Source organism: Dromiciops gliroides, chromosome 2 (assembly GCF_019393635.1).
Source record: "Dromiciops gliroides isolate mDroGli1 chromosome 2, mDroGli1.pri, whole genome shotgun sequence".
Lineage (NCBI taxonomy): Eukaryota > Metazoa > Chordata > Mammalia > Microbiotheria > Microbiotheriidae > Dromiciops > Dromiciops gliroides.
The window spans coordinates 266053675-266059674 of NC_057862.1; positions in this window are offsets into that span (position 1 = coordinate 266053675).

A 6000-nucleotide genomic window follows, 5' to 3' on the forward strand; every position below is an offset into this window, starting at 1 on the left:
TTCCATATTGATCTGCCCAGGCCAGCACCCTGGAGAGGACACTCCAGCTACTCCTCATGGGGTAGATACAACATGGGATGCGGCAGTTACCGGTTATAAGTCACTCAGGAGCTGTTGCTCCCGTATCGTATCGGACTACAAAGCCACACTGAGGCTTATGGCTCTTCGAGGCGCTGATCCATGGTCATCCGCAACTGGTGGAGGCATACTACTACTACTACTACTATGTGTGTGTGTGTGTGTGTGTGTGTGTGTGTGTATGTGTGTGTGTGTAACTTGAACTTCCACTTTTAAAGAATTTATCTTGCTTTAAGGGGTGAATATGAAATACTTTTAGAGAGGGTGTATGTATATTCACTAATTACATAGGACACCTGAATGTAATTAGTTTTGATTTCTAGTGATAAGACAAAGGAAAGAAAAAGATATTGAGCAAATTTTTAAAAGTCTGGTAAATTTTGTTATTTTGATATGGTTTGTTTTAATTGGGTATTTTTCTTTTTGTCTTCGAAAAACTGGAGCTCTTTCCCATTGCAAAAATCTTTTGATAAAAGGGGGATGGTACTTAGGAATTTCATGGTAATTAGGACTTTATTTTATAATACTTTGGGGATTTATGATAATAAAAGATATTTTCTACCAACTTAATCTTGACAAATTCAAATTTTAATGGTTTATATGTTTAAATAAAAGATCTTTTGTGTGATTTCTAGAAAGCCTACTAAATTTTATTTGTAAGTTTATGTATTGTAGTATTTTGATGCTGATAACAGTTATGTCCAAACCTACTATGATTAATGGGACTTTATTAATTAAGGGGAAAGCCTTTCTGGGACCCTGAAGATTCTTTTGAGGTTTGCTATGTCTTTGGATTGTCCTTAACTCTTTAACAGACAGCAATAGCTCAATGGAAGCAACATCTGAGAGCTAAGGTTAGTATCAGGACAGAAAAAATAGAAGTTTGCTATTGCAATACTGAATCTATTAGTTATTATATTAATACTGTAGCATCTATAGTCATTCAAAGACCTGAGCAAGAGTTAAATAAATTAGTGTTTGAACATAGATAGGTAGATAGCTATACAAACACACACATATTCAATTCTTGAAGTGTTTCATTCAGTTATGTTAGTGAACAATAGTAATTTATGAGCTAGCTTATGTCCCTTTAATGGAAAATCTGATTTATTAACTATATTTGTTATTTAATTTTTAAGTAGAGCATGTGACCTTAAAGAGGGGCAGCTAGGTGGCACAGTGAATAGAGCACCGGCCCTGGAGTCAGGAATGCCTGAGTTCAAATCCAGCCTCAGACACTTAACACGTACTAGCTGTGTGACCCTGGGCAAGTCACTTAACCCCAGTTGCCTCACAAAAAAAAAAAAAAAGAATGACCTTAAAGATTATTTGAAAGGATTCTGAAGGCAGGAGTCATATAATGTGGTTACTAACTAAACATGTTCTTTGAAACATTGTCTAATATGTTCTCTGTATGCAATTTGGGATTATTTATACACCCCATACCAAGTCTTTTGTTGTTTGTTATAAAACATCTTAAAGCAAAGCATTTGTGTGATATTGAATTTAGGGGTGAAAAATCATCTACTTAACATAAGTACTATTTATTTCAAGATAAGATGTGATTTTTCTTTTTTTTTTTTCTTTCTTTTTTTTTTTTAGTGAGGCAATTGGGGTTAAGTGACTTGCCCAGGGTCACACAGCTAGTAAGTGTTAAGTGTCTGAGGCCGGATTTGAACTCAGGTACTCCTGACTCCAGGGCCAGTGCTCTATCCACTGCGCCACCTAGCTGCCCCGTGATTTTTCTTTAATGAATCTTACTGTTACAAATGTGAGATTATGTTGTATCATATTATGTTATCACCTTGAGAGAAGAATTCCCCTGAAGCGCTGATTATTAGAACTTTATATATAAGACCTTATGAGTCAGTTAACAGATATTATTCTGTCCGACTCCAGGCATAATTGTCAAGGAACACTGATGAAGCAATAAGCCAAGTTGCCAGCAACGTTCTGGTGTTGAAATTGCAGTTGGAGTTCTCATGGGAAAAGGCTGGGAAAACAACTTTTGGCGAGGGCTGAGGTAGGATTCTCCTGACTCAATTTCCCCAATGTGACACATGGAATGGAAACTATCTCACCTAGCTGCAGTTGTCTATCTATATAACTTCTACCTGGAATTGACATGAATGACATTATTCTCTGAGAGCTTTGTCCCTCTTCTTTTATGGCAAAATTCTATAATCATGTCATGTGATCAGTATGAACACAATATTGGACCTTCATTTCTTAGGTTAATACGATAGAATATATCTGAATTACTCTAGTGAGATGCTGGTATAAGATTTAAGCTATTTAGCCTAGAAATTCAAGTCCTTTCTATATTCTAAAACAACTAAAGTGGGGGCAGCTAGGTGGCACAGTGGATAAAGCACTGGCCCTGGATTCAGGAGGACCTGACTTCAAATCCTGCCTCAGACACTTGACACTTACCAGCTGTGTGACCTTGGGCAAGTCACTTAACCCCAATTGCCTCACTAAAAAAATTAAAAAGAAAAAAAGAAAGAAAGAAAGAAACATAAGCTTGATGTAAAACAACTAAAGTGGACAAGCATTTGTTTTTGTCATCTTTCTGTTACTAGATAGATAGATAGATAGATAGATAGATAGATAGATAGATAGATATAAAATGTGAGAAATGGAATGATACCCTCTGCTGGGAGGGACATTACAGGGAAGCTCCGCCATGAAAGAAAACATGTGACTTCGGCATCCAGAAGTTGTGTCTGCCGTCTGAGTCCTGTCAGTCAGTGCTACCAACCAACAGCTTGGAGCTGTGTGAGTGGACGGCCCTGTTTCCGGTTTCACAGGAGGCTTCGGGGAAAAGCTGAGGGGCGAGCACCCTTTTTCAGTTCCTGACTTGGGCTTGGTGGCAGAGGTGGCCAGGACAGGCAGAATAGGGATGCTTTATCCACGTGTTTCTCTTTACTAACCCCTAATATACTTTAATAAATACTTAATGCCCAAAGATTGGTGCTATACATTTTCTAATTTAATGCAACCACTCATTAGATTTTAGACATCACAGCTAGAATTTTAGGCCTTTACAAAAATAAGGTTCTCAAATTTTAAAAAATAATGTAAGAAAAAAATGGGTATTGATGCAATAGTTTATGGGACCAAACTGTTTATCTGTTAATTATTAAAACTGAAGCTGGGGCAGCTAGGTGGCACAGTGGATAAAGCACCGGTCCTGGATTCAGGAGGACCTGAGTTCAAATCTGACCTCAGACACTTGACACTTACTAGTTGTGTGACCCTGAGTAAGTCACTTAACCCCAATTGCCTCACCCCCCCCCCAAAAAAAACCCTGAAACTGTGTGACCTTGGGCATGTCACATAACCCTCATTGCCCTGCAAAAAAACCCCAAAAACTAAATTAGAAACATCTTCAGTTTTGTTTTGAAAAATTTAATGCAATCAGTTTTCCTAGAGGAGGGTAACTTATGGAATATTTTGATTTACACTCATGGAAAAGTAAATTTTATTTGAGTTATTAGGTAATGTGGAAATAACATCTGTAGGGAAAGAATGTCCTGTAGTACAAATATGTTTTGTTGTAAACAATTTATTTGATATGCACTATTTTGAAATTAATAACTTAAATGGCATCCTAAATTTTTTGCTACAATTGAAGTTGACTTGGTAATTTTTATGTACATTATAGGTCATCTTATGAAAAGTGTTCTGTAATTTGTTTTTATGTGAAGATTAGGTCCTCATCTGTCTCTGCTCCTCTTGAGGAGGGCATCGATTAATTGAATTGAATTGAATTGGAATCTGATTTAAGTGGTATTTAGATTTAGAGTTCTTAAATAAAATAAAAACTGACAATTGAGTAAAATTTTGAGAAAACATTAAGATCAAATATATAGATATAGATATATGTAATTTGGGAAGGTTTAAGAGTTCTGCTTTCTGTGGTATTTTGAACTATTTAGCTTGTATTTGAAAGTCTTGAAAACTATTGTAAAGGATTTTTAGCACAAACATCTGAGCCTCCACAAGTTCCTTGAAACCTGAGAATCTGAGGACATGAGTTTCCAGATTGCCCCAAGAAAGATATTTCCAGGGAATGGACAACTGCATGGACACCTGGGTTCCTATATCCTTTTTCATGGACACTGAATTTTTTTTTTTTAGCCTTAGGGGGCCAAGAGGCAGGAAATGATGAATTGCATTTATCAGAATTCCCTTAACTGTATGAAAAACTGGCTTAGCATCAGAAATCCTTTGCAGTGACAAGAGATTAAACATACATATAGGGATCAAACTGACTCCAATTTCTTATTTGGGACATATGGGCCATTTGCCTCCCTATAGGTGTTTTGTGTGTTTTTGTAGACAATAGTTTTGGGGTAAGCATATTATTATTTATTAGTATTATTTAACATTAATATTAATTATTAATATCATACTAGTAAAGGATTGAGCATGTGTCTTCCTAACTTTTCATGGTCCCAGGTTGCGTGGTAGAGAAAGCAGGGAGTGAGACAGCACATTTTCAAGGAGACATAAGAAAGCTCAGAAAATCTAGATCCTGAAGACCTCTAAAACCCCAAAAAGAGTCTAATGGTATCTTCCAAGGATTTTTATCCTCTTTTGATAGAAGTGGGTCATTATACCTGGAGCATCTGGGCCTGGGTTTTGTGGGAGTAGGGCTGGGCTGGGAGTTCACCCTGAGACACCCAAGGTGATCCCCACTTGACTGGGAGTTCAAGCCCCAACTTGGGTTTTGTTTTGTTTTTGCCAGGTTATGTTTACACAAGCATTGTTTTAGTAAGTCATTGGGACATTCTTGCTCAGCATAGGGTTGGGGCCTAATGTCACAATCTGGCCGATTGGTCAAACCCAAGTTAGGTTTTCTGTCTTAGAGACTTATGTATATTAACACAGCATTGTTCTAAGGAGTAACTGACATTCTTGCCCAGAATAGGCTAAGGTCTGGTAACATAGTTTGTACAATCTGATTGGCCAACTGGTTCCACCTGATGGGTTCTTAGCACTGTGATTGGTCCACATATTTTGTACAATCTAGTTGTTACTGTTATTCTATATAAAAAAAATAGCAACTGTAATAACTGAAAATAACTGATATGTAAATAGGGGGATAGTAAAATACCTTAATGTGATTGATCGGAGGGGACCCCTTGAAGGGTATAAATAGAAGTGAGGGACCTCACTTCTGTGTGCACTCTCGCACATTCAGAAGAGTGCCCATCTTCACGACGCCTTCACCCACCAACTGCTGCCTGCTTGGATTCTTTGAGCAGTAACCTGCTAGTAACACTTGAACTGTTAACACTAGAGCTGTGCAACACTATTTGAGCTGTTAGCTTCATTTCTAACATTAGGGATAATGGAACAGCTAAACACATACTCTTATCTGTAGAGAACTTCCATCCTCAAATTAATTGGTGGTTTATGACTTTTGTCTGCCATAGCCATCCTGTCTTTTGTCTCCCAAATATCTGGGGTGTCATGGACTCTCCAAGAAAATGTTCTTATCTGTGGAAATACCCCTCTATTTCATATCCTCTTGTCATATTGTTTGCTTTCAAGTTTGAAATGTCAAACTGGTTTGTACTGTGTTAATGGAACTAAGAGCATCCTGTAAACCCAGGAAGCAGGGTTTCCACAATCAGTCCTAACCGGGCTGTACCTGGAAGGTACTGCACAAAACCTGGATTTCAACTGCTTAAATACAATTATCTTCCAAACCTCATTGGAATATCTTTAGAGATTTCCCATACAATTGCATGTAACTGAGTTGCTGAGAAGAATAAAGATGGGTGCTTGTCTTTATAACTACAATTAACTCTGCCATGTTTTCCTTGGGGACAGGTTTCTGGCCAGCATTAGGCAATGCAACCAGTCCTCCTACAGTTGTTCTGATCACCTGGATAATTGGGGGACTCAAGC